This window comes from Pteropus vampyrus, unplaced genomic scaffold (assembly GCF_000151845.1).
Source record: "Pteropus vampyrus isolate Shadow unplaced genomic scaffold, Pvam_2.0 Scaffold135, whole genome shotgun sequence".
In the NCBI taxonomy this organism is placed as follows: Eukaryota; Metazoa; Chordata; class Mammalia; order Chiroptera; family Pteropodidae; genus Pteropus; species Pteropus vampyrus.
Genome location: NW_011888916.1, coordinates 1,721,482 through 1,740,112, shown reverse-complemented (window position 1 = coordinate 1,740,112; position 18,631 = coordinate 1,721,482). Strand labels below are relative to the sequence as shown.

At 32.9% G+C, this 18,631-nt stretch overlaps 1 protein-coding gene across 1 annotated transcript in view; it reads left to right on the top strand.

Moving 5' to 3' along the window:
- Positions 1-18,631, top strand: part of ZSWIM5 (zinc finger SWIM-type containing 5) — a 146,792-nt gene that overhangs the window by 23,768 nt on the left and 104,393 nt on the right. The gene's annotated exons all lie outside the window — the stretch shown is intronic.

Here is an 18,631-nt window from a genome sequence, read left to right as displayed (position 1 = left end):
CAAAATCGGGCTCGTTCAGGGTGGCATGGCTACAGACAATGGACCATGGCTCTACTGGGTCATGAATCCAGTACCTCCTGCGTGTAAAGCAGACATGCTAACCACTACACTATGAAACCACGTCCAGAAAACTTTTTAATCATTAAAAAAATAGGAATGATTTGCATGATGGTTGTAATCTAAGTATGTGGTTTATTTGCTTACTGCTCTAAACCTGGTGATCTTAGCAGTTCAGGGACGATAATAAGGCCATGCTGTGGGAAAAAAAGATGTGCCAGCAATCTTCAGTTTTCTGAATTGTGAAATATTTCATTTTTAAAGAATATATTTTGTTCATTTTAGTTCATTCCACTAAGAATATACTTGTAGTATGTATGTATGTATGTATTTATTTATTTAATTTATTTATATTATGGTGACATTGGTTAACAAAATCCATAAGTTTCAGGAGTACAGTTTAGCAGTAAGACATATATGTGTTGTACTAATTTGGCACTGGGTTCTCAGTTGTTATAATGTTGCTTTTAAACAACATATATGCAATTTATTACAACTGAAGTTTGCATTTTATCTCCTCTTTTGGGCAAATTTATCTTTTCTGGGAGGAAAATACAACTACTATTTGCTCAACAAAATATGGTCAAAACAAAGTGTAGGGTAAATGTTTAATCACTATGTTGTACACTTGAAACTAATATAATATTGTATGTCAACTGTAATTGAGAAATACATTTTAAAACAATTTAAAAAAAACCCTAAAAACCCTATAGTATAAGGTAGCCCGCAAACAGAATCTTGCTTATTCACTTTTACAACCATTTGAGTTACATTTTGGCTCCAGCATTCAATGCTGGATTTTCCATTCAGCATTGAATGGATCATCTTTCCTTTATTTTGAGCATTACATAAAAGTATACATTTATAAGCATTCTTAAAATATGAATAGATTTCCGCCCCTGTATCTTGGATATTAGGGATTTGAGGAGAGTTCAGAAAGAATTTATAGGCTGAAAAATTCATGTAATGAAATTAATGATGCTTTAAAGCAGCAGGTGAGTGAAAAAGGTAAGCTGTCACTTGAGTAACCTTACTTAAATCACCAATATTTTTTATTTTTTATCTTATAGAAACAATTATAATTCTAAATAATTGTGTAAAAATTTTGCTAAAATAATTGGTTGCCCAGTGGTTAAATTTCTTTTAAAGTATTTGTTAAATTATTGGTAATTAACAAAAATTGGTTACAGTGATGTAATACTGTTTTGTACAGTATTCTCAGCTCTCTCTTGATAGTATTGGTTAATGTTTATTCTCACAAAGCCCCTAGGATTATGCTTTATTTTTTTTATAATTATATTTTTGTGCTTTGTGATTTTTATGAGGTTCTGGAATGTAATAACATGACCTATCTTATAAAAATAGACTGAACTATTTCTGAAAGAAGTGTAATAGTCAGAAGAGCTGCAATGGGAGAGGCTTTCACATGGTTCATAGGCTGTGAAACTGTTCAATGGACTTTAGTTTCAGAGACAATATCTGTTTTAAATTAATCTTTGTCAGATTCATGCCATGGTAGATAGTTCAAATTCAACTGACTTTCTGACCTTAGAACAAAAGAATACCATACACTAATTTTTTCAATATAAAATTAATTTTTTGAGTTTTAGTTGCTGTGATTTAGTCCTAGAGCTTGTTGAAAGACAATGGAGGAGGGTATTTGGCGTTAATAAAAATTTTTTTGTGGCACTTGTTAGAAAATTGAAAATGTGTATGGAGAAACATGGGCCATTCTGGAAGCCAGCATGCATTAGTTGTCCCATTGGCAGAATTTTCAGTAACTAGCAGTTAATTGTTTGAATAAATCCTTGTGTTGAAATTGCTTAATTTTACACTGTTAATTGTGTCTTTTTTTTCAAAAATGCATCTAGAGTAGATGTGAAAATATGTGATTTGTAAATAAAGATTTTTCTATTATGAGATAAATGTTATTTTTCAATAATCATGTGAAATAATGTAATTTAATTACAGTGCTAAATATTGGTAAATCTCCAATCATTTTTAATTTAATAAGAAGTTATTTCAAGGTCTTTGAGTGTATAACATGTCTTTCTAAAATTAAAACTTCTAATTTATGTAGTTACCTACTCTTAGGACTTACTTCAATATTTACTTCCTAATGTGATTCAGTATGTGCTTTGAGTGAGGTGGGAGGGATTATAATTTATGAATCCCATTACTGTTGAGGGTTCAAAAGAAGTATTTCCTAAAATAACTTAACTAGCTTTGTTGTTTTTAAAAAGTTACATACTCACTAATTAATTATAATAATATATAAAAGTTTAAAGAAAAAAAGATAAAAGTCATCCAAACATCTTTCCAGACAGCTTTCTCAGTATATAGGCACAGAGATATATGCATACCATTTTGTATAAATAGCTTCATATAACATATGCAGCCTTTAAGATGTTTGGGAACTTTAATTCTTAAATAAAATAGTTTACATATACACACATATGTATATACACACATAGATGTTGCTGAGTTTTAGTACTTTATTGGCTTAGAGGCATAATGTTACATATAGGGAGATTAAAACCTGATTGTGCTTATAAATATTAAAGACTCTAATAAGTTTTTTATTCAATGCATATTGTGCATTAAATTTTGTGATGTGGGAAATGCTAAAGAAAATATTTAGATTCTATCATATAGATTGAGAACCATAAAAGTTTTATTATTCATATGTTTGTTCAATTAGTTGAGACTGTATATTAAACTTGTGGGTTGAACTGTGATAAGCAATTAGAAATATGAAAATAGAATGATTTGGATTTTGTCGACAGTAGGGAACTGATTAGAAAGGTAACATGATGAAATATATTAGGAAATTTAATCTAGTAGTTCTATGTCATTCAAGTCAAGTAAAGAAAGACAGTATAGCCTGGTAATAATAGCATAGGCTTTAGAATTAGAGATTAGGGTTCAAATTCCAACTGTGTAACTTACTAGCTCCTTGGTCTTATAAGTTGTTTTATCTTTAAGTAACAACATCCTTGTCCCTAATATGGGGTCATAATACCTAGCTTTTAGAATTGTAAGCACATTTAATGAGAGGTTACTTCATGCCAGGCTCTGTATTAAATGTTTACATGCATTATCTCATTTACATGAGATTATATGTTTCCCCACCTTTTATGGTTGGATTTTGAAGGAGGAGTAGAGGAATTCTTCAGTTGCTGGAGGGGGTGGGGAAATGAATGTAGGAAGGACATTCCAAGTAGAAGGAATGTAGATGTAGAGCTTTCAAGTATAAAAGAATGTGGTGTATTTGAGAAATTATGTGTGTGTGAAGGGAAATCATAAGACAGATGGAAAATGAGAGTAGAAATTTAGCTTAACCCAGATTATCAAGGATCTGTCCTTCTAAGGAGTCTGGGCTTTATCCTGAAAGTAGGTAGCACAAATCCAGATAAAGTAAATGAGTGAAATGGACTGGGTAAGGACTGTGGTTAACTGGAAATTATAAATCACATATGCCCTGTCTTATCTAGATGTCCTATTCTCTGCTCTGAGTTTTACTATGTAGAAATTTGGGCCCAGTGTTACCCAATTTTCTAATTTTTAAAAGCAAAACCAAATATCCATATTTTAATATGAAATCTATTTTCAAAATACCTGCATGTGGGGGAAAACCTCCATCTTTATTCTTTAAGCAGCCCATAGGCTATCGGTTTTTGGCCTGTACTGTAGACAGTTGGGAAGCCATGCAAGCTTTTTAATAACAAGGTTAGAAACATGACCAGATCTGATTTTGAGATAGATTATTCTTGTCTCAGTGTGGGAATTAGACTGGTGAGAATAAAGAATGAATGTAGAATGGCTGTTGTAGTAGGTAGAAAAATGAAAAAAAAGTGGCTAACCTAAAATGGTGGCATTAGGGCAGGAAGTAGGAGTGGGAGTGGGAGTGGGAGTGGGAGTGGGAGATGAATTAAAGAGATAATTTCAGTATAGTACTTCCCAATATTTTCACTCAATGGATCACTGGAAAGATTTATGTCTTGCAGGCAAGCTATATTTATTAGTAATCATTACCATAAAATTTAATTGCCAATTGCGTAAGATAACTAGTGCATAATTGAGTTGATGCAATTCTAGTTCATAGTAAAAAACAACAACAAAACCAAACCCTGAAGTTGTAATTAGCTTTTACAACCTTATTGCAAGTATAAATACAATAGAGAAAAGTGAGTGTGTACAATTCTTAATTACTACTCACATTAAATCTAGCTTAAAAAGGGAAAATAAATCACTCAGAGGCTTTACAGACCATAATATACTTTAAATCAGGAGAATATACATTTTCTAATCAATTCATTATATCAGTCTCAAATATTTTGGTCTCAAGACTTTTACATTGTTAAAACTTACTGAGGACTCCCAAAGTATTTGTTTATATGGGTCATATTTATCGATGTTTACTATATTCAAAATTAAAATTTAAATGAAGGATCTGCTTTGAAGAGATGTCTCCAACAAAGTGACATTTAAGCTGAGATCTGAAGAATGCAAAATTATGTAATTTGTTAGTGTTTCCAGTCATTTTGACAAATGAATCATACTCATATCTCAATTACCTTTCCTAATTGGAAAATGTGAAGTTCAGACTAGTCACTGAAACTTTAAAAAAAACTTGACTAACAGTACAGCAAAGGAAACCATCAACAAAACGAAAAGACAACTGACTGAATGGGAGAAGATATTTTCTTGTGATACATCTGATAAGAGATTACTATCCAAAAATACATAAAGAGCTCATACAACTCAACAACAAAAAACCAAACAATCCAATTAAAAAATGGACAGAAGACCTGAACAGATATTTCTCCAAAGAGGAAATACAGATGGCCAATAGACATATGAAAAGATGCTCAAGGTCACTAATCATCAGAGAAATGCAAATTAAAACCACAGTGAGATGTCATCTCACACCTGTCAGAATGGCTATCATCAATAAATCAAAAAACAAGTATTGACGAGGATGCAAACTGGCACAGCCACTATGGAAAACAGTCTGGAGGTGTCTCAAAAAATTAAAAATGGATATACCTTTTGACCCAGCAATTGCACTTCTGGGTATTTATCCAAAGAAAACCAAAACAATCATTGTTAAGATCTGTGCACCCTTATATTCATGGCAGCACAATTTACAGTAGCTAAGATAAGGATGCAACCTAAATGCCCATCAACAGATGATTGGATAAAGAAGTCGTGGTTCACATATACAATGGAATATTTCTCAGCCATTGAAGAAAATGAAATCCTACCATTTGCAACGACATGGATGGACCTAGAGGTTATTATGCTGAGTGAAATAAGTCAGAGAAAGATAAATACCATATGATTTCACATATATACGGAATCTAAGGAACAAAAAGAACAAACTAATTAAAAACAGACTCGCAACTATAGAAGACAATCTAGTGACTGCCAGAGGGGAGGGGGGTTGGGAGGCTGGAAGAAAGGGGTGAGGGGTTAAAGAAGTACAAATTAGTAGTTGATAGATGGTCACGGGGTTGGGGAGCACAGCATAGAGAGTGCAGTTAGCATTAATGTAAGGGGTAGGTGGAGAGTAGGAGGAGAGAAAGAACAATTAGGAGGATCATTTTATACACTATATAAATGTCTAACCAATGTACTGTATACTTGAATCTAATAATAAAATTAAATTCTAAAAAATTTGACTAACATACTTTAACAACAATAATAAATAGCTAATATTTACTGATCACTTGCTATATGCTAAAAGTATTAGCATACTTTTGATTTATAAGTTTATTTCATTTAATTCTTATTGCAATGATATGAGAGATTGTTATCCCCATTTTACAAGTGAAAGAAATGGGATTTAGAACAGTTAACTGACTTGAGTAGTAAATTAAGGGGACAGAATTTATATCTAGAACCTGAAAAATTTTTTAAATTACTATTTTTTAAATTAAGTTTATTGGGGTAACATTGGTTAATACAATTACATAATTTTCAGGTATACATTATTATAATTTGACATCTCTATATTTTATTGTGTGTTTACCACCCAAAGTCCAGTTTCCTTCAGCTACCATATATTTGATCACCTTTACCCACTACACTCTCCCCCTACCCCCCTGTATTTGACCCCCTTTAACCGTTTATCTATCCTCTCCTTCCCCAACCCCTACCTTCTGGTAGCCACTAGTCTATAGTCCATGTCCATGAGTCTCTGTTTGTTTGTCTTGTTTATTTGTTGCTTTTAGGTTTATATCCCACATGTAAGTGATATCATTTGATTTTCAACTCTTTCTGTCTGGCTTAATTCGCTTAGAATGATTTTCTCGAGGTCCATCTATGTTGTCGTAAATGGCAGTATTTCATCTCTTCTTATGGCTGAGTAACATTCCATTGTATGTATGTACCACAACTTCTTTAGCCAATCATCTATTGTAGGACACTTTGGTTGCTTCCATGTGCTGGCCACTGTGAATAATGCTGCTATGAACATTGGTGTGCAAATATCTTTTGGAATATGTTTTCAAGTCTTTAGGGTAAATACCCAGTAGAAAGATCGCTGGATCATATGGTAGATCCATTATTAGTTTTTTGAGGAACCTCCATACTGTTTTCCATAGTGTCTGTACCAATTTACAGCCCCACCAGCAGTGTATGAGGATTCCTATTTCTCCACATTCTCTCCAACATTTGTTATTACTTGTCCTTTTGATAATAGCCATTCTAACAGGTGTGAGATGGTATCTCAAAGTGGTTTTGATTTGACTTTCCCTAATAGCTAGCGATGTTGAGCATCTTTTCATATATTTGTTGGCCATTTGATTGTCCTCTATGGATGAGTGTCTGTAGAACACGAAATTTTTATACCAAGAACTAAATATAGAAACAAAACAGTAAAGCAAGCTCTTTACTGTATAATAACTCTTATTTGTAATAATTACTCTAACAACCCAACTTATTTATAGTAACTATTCATATAACTTGTACTTAAAAGTATTATTAAGACGCGGAAGTTACTATAAATGCTTTTGGATTAAACCTATTTTTTTATGTGAATTTCTATAAGAGACGAAATACAACTAACTCTGGTCTAGATAGGATTCAGTACAGTTGTTTTTGCAATAGCATGTCAGATGACTGTTAGCACAACACAATTTGAAGTTTTCACTTTTGTCTTTTGAATTTCACTTCCAAATGAATTTCATTTGATTTGACTACTTTTTGATTCAGCCTTATTTTGATTGTATTACTGTATTAGAATAAAAGAAAGATACATTATTCTCTTCCCAGGAGCCCTAGTTCTTTATGGGTTCTACTATTGCAATGATTTTTACCATTGTGAAAATTCAAATTTTTATAGAGTTTTGCATTATAAGAATTGCAGTTCAGCTATTTAAGGCAGCAACTGCCATATTATCATATAACAGATAGAAAAGAATGGAACTGACATTTATTGAAAACCTTTTACATGCCAGATACATTGAAATCCATTGTCTAAATTATCACAGCAACCTTAGCAAGTATTATCTTTATTTTACTGATGGGAAGAAATACCCCAAAAGTTAAATGTCTCAAATTCCCACAGCTAGTTATAGGTAGAGCCAGGGTTTAAATTCGAGTTTATTTGATTTCAAAGAAATAGGTAAACTGTAAAAAGTTCAGTCAATAAATACTTGTCTTTTGGGAGATAATATTTGTGAAACATGTTTGACAAAAGATTGGTATCCAAGATTTGTAAGGAACTCTTTCAACTCAATAATAACAAGACAAGTAACCCAAGATAATATGGGCAGGAGATATAAACAAATACATCACAAAAGATTATATACAAATGTCTAATAAACACATAAAAAGTATTCAACATCATTAGTTATCAGGGAAATAAATGTAAATTAAAACCACAATGAGATATTACTACATTTCAACCAGAATGTCTAAAATTCAAAAGGCGAATGTTGGCAAGGGTGTAGAGCAATCAGAAATCTTATACATTGTTGTTGGGAATATAAAATGGTATAATTACTTTGGGAAAAGATCTACACATACACCTATCCTATGATCTGGAAATTCCACCCAAGTATTTACTCAAATTAAATGAAAGCATCTTTCAACAATGTCAACAACAAAACTTTTGCAAGAATGTTCATAGCAGCTTTAGTTATAATAGCCCCAAACTGGAAACAGCCTAGTTGTACATGAGCTAAAGAATGGCTAAGTAAACTTACATTCATACAATGGATTACCATTGAGCAATAAAAAGGAGAAAACCACTGATAGAGGCAATAACATTAATACATCTCAAAAATAATATGCCAAGTGAATGAAAAAGCCTCATGCAAAAGAACACATGTTTGATTTCATTATAAGAAGTTCTAAAATAGATAAAACTAATTAATGGTTAAAAAAACTGGAGCAGTAATTATCTTTGGAGGTAAGGGGCATGAGAAAGCTTTCTGGAGTAATAATAAGGTTCTATACCTTGTTTTAAAATTTTTTTAAAATGAACATTGGATTCTTCATTGCAAATGCATGCGAGTACAGTTGATTTTTGTATATTGATCTTGTAACCTTGCTGAACTTGTGTATTATCTCTAATAGTTTTTGTGTAGATTCCTTAGGATTTTCTATATATCAGATCATGCCATCTGTGAATAGAGATAGTAGTTTCACTTCTTCCCTCCCAATATAGATGCCTTTTATTTCTTTTCTTTGCTTAATTACCCTTTCTTTCTCAATCACCTTTGCAGTTTGTTTCTACTCTACCCACCCTTGTTATAATTAACAACCTTCTGAGTATGTCAACTTACATATCACTTTAGATCATCAAACTCATCAGTCTAAGACTGCAGATCATCTTTTCTACCAAAGTCCTCTTTCTCCAGAGTCCCAATATTTTGGTATAACATCATGTCCAACTAATTGTCCAGCCAGAAAATTGAGAATCATCTTTGATTCCTCCATTGTTCTTACCCATCATAACTAATTCACCACTAAGTCCTTATGGTTATGCTTCCTAAATATCTCTTGAATCAGTCTAAAACTTATCCTCTCTGCTACCACTACCCTTGGCCAAACTACCATCATCTCTTGGCAGGATTATTGTACTTGCCTGACTGGTTCCCTCAGAAGCTACCCTTGACATTCTCATCTATTCTTTACCTGTCACTGTGATCTTTCTGAAAAGACAAATATGATCATGTCACTGCCCTACTTAAAACCTTCTAATGGCTTCCTGTTTAAGTCTAGCATGGCTTGAGTCCCTGCCTGCTTGCTTACTATTGCTGTTTGTATAAAGATCAAAATATGGTTTGCAAGGCCCAGCAAGATATGGCCCCTGCCTACCTCCCCAGACGTTTTTACACTGGCTTTCTTTTGATTCCTTGAACAAGACACCTTTTGAATTTTAAGTACCAAAAAGGCAGGGATCATATACCAATGCATACTAAGGGTCTGACTCATGGCAGGTACCAATAAATATTAGTTGAGTAAATATAGATTATGTGCCAAGGTGGATGGATATGTTCATTATCTTGATTGTGATATTGTTTCCATGTATGTATGTCAAAACTTATGTCAAACTTAATATATATCAAAATGTAACCAATTGTATACTTTAAATAGGTACAATTTATTGCCTGTCAATTTTTCTCAATAAGGTTGCTAAACAAACAACTGTGGTCCTTGTACATTCTTTTTGTCTAGAATCTTGTCTTAGCTTAAATATGTTTCCTCATGATCTAGCTTAGAATCTTCCTTCCTATTCTTCTTAAGTCTCTCTATTATATATATTATACATCCTTCAGAGCATTTCTCATAATTATGTACAATTATGTAATATTTGTTTAATGTCATCTTTTCCCCTAGACTAAGCTTCATGAAGATAGGGACCATGCCTTTCTTGTTCACTGATGTGTCCTAGGGTTATGTTACAGGCATTCAAATATTTGTTGACTGAATTAACAAATAAAATATGTATCTATTTATTCTACAAATATCCATTGAGCTGAGTCCTTCCATGAACCAGATACTGTTCTAGGTTTTAGAGTTATAGCAGTGAACAAAACAGACAAAATAAATAAATAAATAAAGCAGAGAAAAAGAATAAATAGTACTGAGGCATGTGGACTATTTGTTTCTTTACCCATAGAAGCATATAGGGATTAGAATCTGGGCACTGAAGTCTTGACTTTTTGGAGTGGCAGGGCTTAAGGGGCATTATGAGATTAGTCCTTAAGGTATCAAGGTAATTAATGAAGCTGTGAGTGTTGAGCAAGGGGAGAATTGGAGACTTACTAGGATCACACTGAATCCTGGGTTTCTATTCACAGTTCATCCTGCTAATGGTGATGGTGAAAGTTGAGGGTGATTTTATCTAGAGCACATAGAGCTCTGGGTGTTTCCCTGGTTGCTGCTGATAGATTTCTGAAGTACCAGCCATCAGCAAGTTTCTGTGAGACAAACAGAAACAATCTACCTGGCTTAATTTGTCCCTGCTCTCAAGAAACTCACAATCTAGTTGACAGGACATACATGTAGAATAATTATGATATGAAACAGAAGGTAGTAAGAGTAATAGTAGAAATGTACATGTGCTAAAGAATCAAAGAAAGAGAATAATTGCAGAGGGTGTGGGACAGAAAGGAAGCTGGAAGGTGAAACCTAGTAGAGGAAGGATAAGATTTCAACAAACAGACATGCATTTTAAGCAAATGAGCATCTCTATTTGGACGCATTTTTTCCTGCCCCAAACTTAGCATGTGTAAAGGCAAATATTTCCCACAAACTCAGATCTTTCTCCTAATTTCCTTGTTTGTGATCATTCTTCCCAATACTCATACCATAAACCTTATATCTACCTTTGCTTCTCTCTTCCTCTAAAATAAAAATGACCATAATGACTACCATTTATTGATTAATTACAGTGAGCCAGACTCTGTTTGTTTCACATACATTATGCAACTGGTAGGATCTGCTTATCGGTTCTCAAAAGTGAAAATGCAGTCCATCTCTCTTATTTTTCCAATTTAAATTAAAACCAACCCAAGAGTCTATATGATACATTTAGTAGAAAGATCAATATCACCCTTTCCCATGTAATATCTGAAATACAGACATTTCCCTTTCCCTTGTATTGTCTGAAAGCTTCATAGGGTTTATTCATTCTAAACAAGGTGTATCTTATTTCCATTTCTAAGGGAGGAATTTTGGTCTGCTATTACTATTGTTCTCTATTGCCAGGTGGTACGGATGCCAAATACCTCCATTGTCTGGTGTTGCTTGTCCCCACATGGCAAAGTTTCACTGGCCCAGCTTTTGGCAAAGGCCAGTGAGGTGCTTTCAAATGAGGCTGATACCATGGACAAGCTTACTCTCTCAGTGCTCTAATTGACCCAAGGTGTCCCTCTTTGTACACTTTTAATTCCTAAACCATTTAGGCATATAACACAATCCATTCTTTTATAAGGCCCTGCTGTCATAGAGGAGTTGTGCCTGAGTTTGGGTATCCTCTCATTGCAGAGCCCACAATCAATGTCTCTTTATGAAAATTGCCCAAGAATTAAGCAGTATTTTTTTTTCCTTCCATCCAAATACAAAAGGCCTTATATTGTGTCCCTCCCAGAAAATCTTGGTTTGTTTAAGTAGATCATTCCTCCCTGGTAACTAGGGATAGAGGGATCTAGAGTGTGGTATCCATTCTTGAGTCTCAGAGTATTTTGCTAAGCTCTAGTCACTAAAGAAATCTTCCTGCTTTATTGTTACAAAAAAATTAAGCTACTTAAGTGACACTTTTCAGGACAAAGGTCAGTTTCTATTAAAAAATTATCACCTATAGCACATAACATCTCTTGGGCTATTGCTAAGATTATATCAACTCCAGAGATTCTGATTGATTAGATCTCATATGAGGCCTAGAAATGGGCATATTTTAACAAATACTGGTGATTCTGAAGCAAATGGTCTACAGACTGCCTTTGGGAAATACTCCATAATAGGCTCTCTCACATTCTGTGCTTTATGCCACTATAATACAAAATTACTTGTCCTTGATCTCCCTCCTTCTCCCCTCCTTCCTTCAAGCCTGCTTTGCATATGCACAAGTTTGTATATCTGTTTGGACACTATCCTCTCACATCCTCCCCTCCGTGTGTGGTGGGGAGGGGGAATGGAGTAATATCCTCATTATTCTGTCAAACCTCTCTTCATTCTTTAAAACTGTATTCAGATGTCATCTTCTCTGTGACGCAGGTAGAAAAAAAAAGGACTCCTTTTTTGTACTACTTCTTATATCTTGCAAGTACCATTCTATGTTGTGTTTATTTACATTAGGTTGTAAATTCCTTGAGGGCAGGGATAGTATAGAGTGGGAGACAAATGACAGCAGGCTCTTTACTATTCTGGGAACTAAGACAGAGCCTAGAGTAAGTAGATGTTAAATTTGAGGTCTGAAGTTTGAGTAAGAGTTAGGCAGATTAAAAGGTGTATAAGAAAGTATCTCAGGTAGAGACAATAGTGTATGTGGAGTCCTAGAGATGAGAGAGTGACACCTTAGAGACTGAAAGAAATTTAATAAAGTTAGAGTTTAGCTAGGATCAGATCAAACGGCCTTGTAAAAATCTTAAGCCAATTAGAAAGCTAACTCTGCAGTTTAGAGAAAGAATTAGAATTAGGCTAAGAGTAGAAGCAGGGAAAGTGGGTTTTGAAAAACTGTTAGAAAATTGTTGGTCTGAGCTAGTGGAGTCCATGAAAAAAGTAGTTGGATTCTAGACATACACAGAAAGCAGTCAGCATGACTTGGTGATTGATTAGATATTGAGAAGATTGCTGTTAAGACAACAGTTGGAGACAAGAAGGACTGCCAGGTTTTTGGCCTTATGGTGATACCATTAGTAAGGTAAGGGGGCTGGAGAAGGAGAAGGAATGTATTAGAATGATTGAGGACAATTTGGATGGTGGGAAAGATGTTGAGTTCAGTCTTCAGTGTGCTGAATTTGAAATATTTGTGAGACATCCAAGTGTAGATGAGAAGTGGAGTTTTGAAAAAGCAGGAAGAGCTTTGATGTTGAGAATGGGGGAACAAGCTGATGAAAACAAGAATGCCTGACAATGTTGTGGGCCCAGATAAAATTGGTGAACCTGAATTTTTAATAGTACCAGTCAACTTATTTGTGTGATTTTTATTCAATAGTATATCAGTCTGGTTGCAGGTATAGAGTAGGTGGATAGTTTTAGGATTAAAGTTTTGTCAGGTAGTTGTCAAATAAAGACAGTTGAGTGACAGGTTTTAGGATATTGACAAGAGAGTAAAATAATGGGACAAGGAATCTAAGCTGGATGATAATGATAATTTCATTTACCATTATTTATTAAGTGATTAATGTGTACCAGGCTCCTAGGAGATGAGTGAAGAATAGCTAGAGAAAAATTAGTGGAGTAGTTAAATGGACTGGAAATCCAAGTGAAGTGGAAGAACAACTATTATAAGATAATTGAGTGAACATCCAAGAAAGGAGTTAAAAGAGAGTAGGATGGAAAACCTGGTGATTTTAGAGGTGGAGCAGTTTGAGACGATGATAAAATATAAAGTGTGGCCAAAGGAGTATGTAACTTGAAATGAAGTGTAGGGTAAGACACTGAAAATATAAAAGTTTAAGAAATTAGAGTTTGGTTTTTAATTTGCTTATCTATATGGATGCTGAAGACAACCACGTAATAGCACTGACTTTTAGTAGAATGGAAGGTTGTGAGTCATTATCAAATTTTTCAGTGGATGAAGTAGACAGAGCAATCAGTGGATAATACCAACCGTTTTCCATGTGACTTTGGGTGAATTGCTGTAAAATGAGAATAACAGCAGTACCTTTTTCATATCAGAATAGAACTGTCAGAAAGTAAATATAAATGCTACTTTATTTATTTTGAAATAATTTCAAACACATGGCAAAGTTGTAAGAATAGTACAGAGATGATAACACCAAATATGAGGATGTGGAGCAGCTAGACCTCTCATACATTGTTGTTGGAAACGATATAAAACACTTTGGAAAAAAGTCTGATTTCTTATAAAGCTACATTTTCACTTCCTTATGACCTTTTCACTCCTAGGTATTTACGAATAAAAATGAAAATGTGCACAAAAACCTTGTGTATGAATGTTAATAACAACTTTATTCATAATAGCACAAAACTGAAAATATCAGAAGGATGAACTATCAATAGAATGACTAAAACTATGATATATTCATACAGTGGACTACTACTTAGCAATAAAAGGAGTTACTGATATATACAACAACATAGATGGATCTCAAAAACATGCTAAGTAAAAGAAAGTTTACTCAAAAGAATATATACAGCATGTTTACATTCATATGAAAATCCAGAATGGATAAAGCTAACTTATGGCCAAAAAAAAATTTAGAATAGTGGTTGTCACTGAAGCAGGTGGGAGAGTGGGGATTTACTGAGAGTGGCTTGAGGGAACTTTCTGAGATATGATTATCTTATCACTTTGAAATAACTGTTGGGATTAATCGTTCCTGTTTGCATTCATGTTTTCAGTTCCCACTCACCATCTTTGTTGATTTATTTTTCTAGTATATAGAACATTATTAACGTTTTTGTGTAATCAAAACTATATAAAATAATATTCTTGGAGAGATCTTTCTCCATCCCTTCCACCTCATCCCTCTACCATTGTAGGTAACCAATTTCACTGGTTTCTGGTTTAGACTTCCTCTATTTCTTTTTGCAAAAATAAGCAGATACATTTGTATGTTTAATTCCCAACTTTTTCTTACACACAAAAAATAGCGTCCTTTATATACTCTTTTGGAATTAGCTTTTTTTCCCACCTAACAATGTATCCTGGAAATCACTCCATATAAGTTAACAGATTAAAAAAAACAAAAACAAAAACAGCTGTATAATACCTTAATGTATGTATTATAGTATTATAAGTTTATTCAGTCAATCTCTTGTGTTTGAGTAGGTAGTTTCCAATATTTTGGTGCAATAAATAACCTTGTGCATCATTGTGTAGGTATTAGTGCAGAATAAACTATTGTAAGTGAGATTACTGGTTCAAAGGGTAAAACTGCATATGTAACTTTGTTAGATATTGCCAAACTCTCCAGAAATTGTACTAGTTTGCATTCCCAGCAGCAGTTTATGAGTACCTATTTCCACATGGACTCATCAAAAAAAATGAGTTGTCATACTTTTTAGTTTTATCAATATATTTGGTGAGAAATGGTAGAATACTTTTAATTTGCATTTTTCTGAGTGAAATTGAACATCGTTTCATATGTTTAAGGACCACTTAAAATTTAATACATTTTAAAATCTTTCTTTGTATGTTGTCTGTTCATGCCTTTTCCCCGTTTATTTCTCAATGTTTTTTTTTTTAAATTAAATTTATTGGGGTGACACTGGGTAATAAAATTATATGGGTTTCAAATGTACAATTTAATAATATATCATCTGTATATTGCATTGTGTTCACCACTCAAAGTCAAGTCTCCTGTTACCATATATTTGACTCCCTTTACCCTTATCTACCTCCCTCTCTCCACTTTCCCTCTGGTAACTATTAAACTTGTCTATGTCTATTCTGTGAGTCTATCTTGTTCTTTTGTTGCTTTCAGTTTTATATCCCATGTATGAGTGAAATCATATGGTTCTCAACCCTTTCCATCTGACTTATTGTGCTTAGCATGATTATCTCAAGATCCATCCATGTTGTCGCAAATGGCAGTATTTCACTTTTCTTATGGCTGAGTAGTATTTCATTGTGTATATGTACCACATCTTCTTTAGCCAGTCATCTCTTGAAAGACACTTTGGTTGTTTCCTCGGTATTTTAAAAGGACTTGTGAGGGTTTTTTGCTTCAAATTTGAGGTGTTCTTTCTTAGTTTTTAAAAAAGACCTCCAGATTTTATTGTCTTCTCAATTTTTAGAGGTCCTTTAGCAGGTTGTCATTTGTCTTTTGACTTTATGGTGGTTTGAGCCAGACAAATTTTTTTTTTTAATTTTAATTTAGTCAAATTTAACGATCTTTTCTTTTATTCATCTAGATTTTGAATTATAGTTAAAAGCTTCTCCCTATATCCAGGTTATTGAAAACCTACCCATGTTTTCTTTTAGTGTTTGTATAGTTTCACTCTTTTACATTTAGATCTCTGATCTATTTGAAGATTATTCTTATATTATGTGTGAAGAGTGGATCTAATTTTATTTTATTCCAGTTGTTTTAACATCATTTATTAAAAAGTCCATCTTTGCCCTTGTGATTTGAAAGACCACCTTTATCATATACTTCCAAATTGAGACAGTTTCTGGACATGCTCTTTTATTCCATTGGTCTTTCTGTGTACTCAGATACTATATGCTGTTTCACTTTTAAAGGCTTTACATTTTTTATACCTGGTAGTAATTCTTCCTTTTCCATTTTTCAGAGCTTTCCCTTTTCAGTTTTTCCTTAGCAGTTCTTTTGTATATGTTTTTCCATGTGAACTTTAATATCAACTTGACTAGTTCTCAAAAAAAAAGCATGTTGGTATTTTTATTTGGGTGACATTAAGGTGTGTTAACTTAGGGAGCACCAAAATCTAGATGTTGAAACATCCTAAGAACAAGTTACATGTTAGAACAAGCACTTTTGTTCTTTCCAAAGTGTTTTCTAAATTTCTTCAAACAAACTTGAACATTTCTTAAGTTTATTCTGGGTATTTTGTCTTTTTTGCTGCTGTTGTAAATGGAGTTTTCTCTTACATTATCTATTTTGTTGACCTCTTTTCAAAGAGCCAAGATTGAAATTTATTAATTTCATCAACTAATTTCTGTTCTCTACTTCATTAATTCCTACTTTCATTGTTATTACTTACTTGCTATATTTTCTTTTTGTTTTCTTTTTCCAGCTTTTTGGGGTTGAGGTTTAATTAATTTTTATTATTTTATTTTTATAGATATAGATGTTTAATGCTATGAATGCTATGATCTCTGCTTTAAATGGATCTCATGAATTCTGATAGGTAGTGTTTTTGTGTTTTTCAGAAATTCTGTAATTTATATTTCCCTTTTCACTCAAGAGTTATTTAACAGAAGACTTTTTCATTTTTTAGGTCAAAGAGTTTTTCGTTTCTTTAATTTTGTTGCTTTATAATCAAAACATGTTTTAATTTTACTACTTTATGGAATTTACTATTTTCTGATCAGTTTTTGTGAACATTCTATGTGCACTTGAGAAGAAGAGATATTCTCTATTGAGTGTAGTATTTTATTTATATCTAATTTATTTTCATAAGATCTTATTGATTATATTGTTAGGTTTTTCTAGAGCCATTCTTATTTTTTGTCCATTTCACCTATCTTACTAAGAGTGGTGTGTTAAAGCTTTGTACTAGTACTGGTTTCTGTCAATTTCTTATTTTATCTCCTGCTGTTTCTGCTCTATGTTGGTGGCTTTTGTCTTTTTATTTTTTTTTTTGGTACATATAGAGAACTGTTCTGTTTTCATTTTTAATTTTGTCTCAGCATAATAAAATATTTTTCTTTGTTTCATTTAATGATTTTGGTCTAATTCTACTTTGTCTGATATCAGGATCACTTTCTTATTGTTTCCAGTTGCCTGTTATATCTTTGCTTATTTCTTTAGTTTTGGTATTTCTAAATCTGTTTTAGGTGTATCTCTTGTATACAGCACAGAGATTTTCTGATGAGGAAATTGAAAACTTTCTCTGTCCTAAGTGAATTAAGCCCATTTTCCTTTTATTAATGTGATTGATATGTTTGGTTTCAATGCTGTTGTATTATTATTTTATTTTTATTCCCTGCTATATTAAATTTCCTAGGAATTTTTTTTCTATGCCTTTCTTATTCTTTTAAGGTTTCTTTTGGCATATGGAAAAGTCTGCTTTTTATTCTAGTGGTTTTCTTTATGTTTATACCTTTTATCATGCCCATAGTCGTTTTTTTTTAACTTAACCTTTTCCTTTGTGGTTTATCAGTTTTAAATAGTATCCTTTGAATCTCACTATTACCTTTACCATATTTCTCTCTTTTTCCTCCCAGAATAAACAATATTTATATACTATTTTAAGTCTTAATTTTTTTAAATATAGAAGATTTTCCTTTTTTTACTGAGATGAAATTCACACAACACTTCGAAGTGTACAGTTTAGTGGCATTTGATGCATTCACAATCTTGTGTAACCACCACCTTTCTCTCATTTTGAAACTTTTTTATCACCTCAGAAGAATACTCTGTACCCATGAAGTTGTCTAAAACTCTACTGGAAATCTCTAATCTGCTTTCTATCTATAGATTTGCTTATTCTGGATATTTCATGTAAATGGTGTCATATGATATGTGATGTTTTGTGTCTGGCTTCTTTCTGTTAATGTTTTCAAGATTCATCCAAGTTGTAGCATTGTACCTTTTTGTGGCTGAATAATATATATTTTATTGTATAGATATACCACAATTTGTTTATCCACTCATCAGTTGATGGACATTAGATTGTTTCCACATTGTGGCTATTATGAATAATGCTGCTATAAACATTTGTATACAAGTTTCTGGGTGGA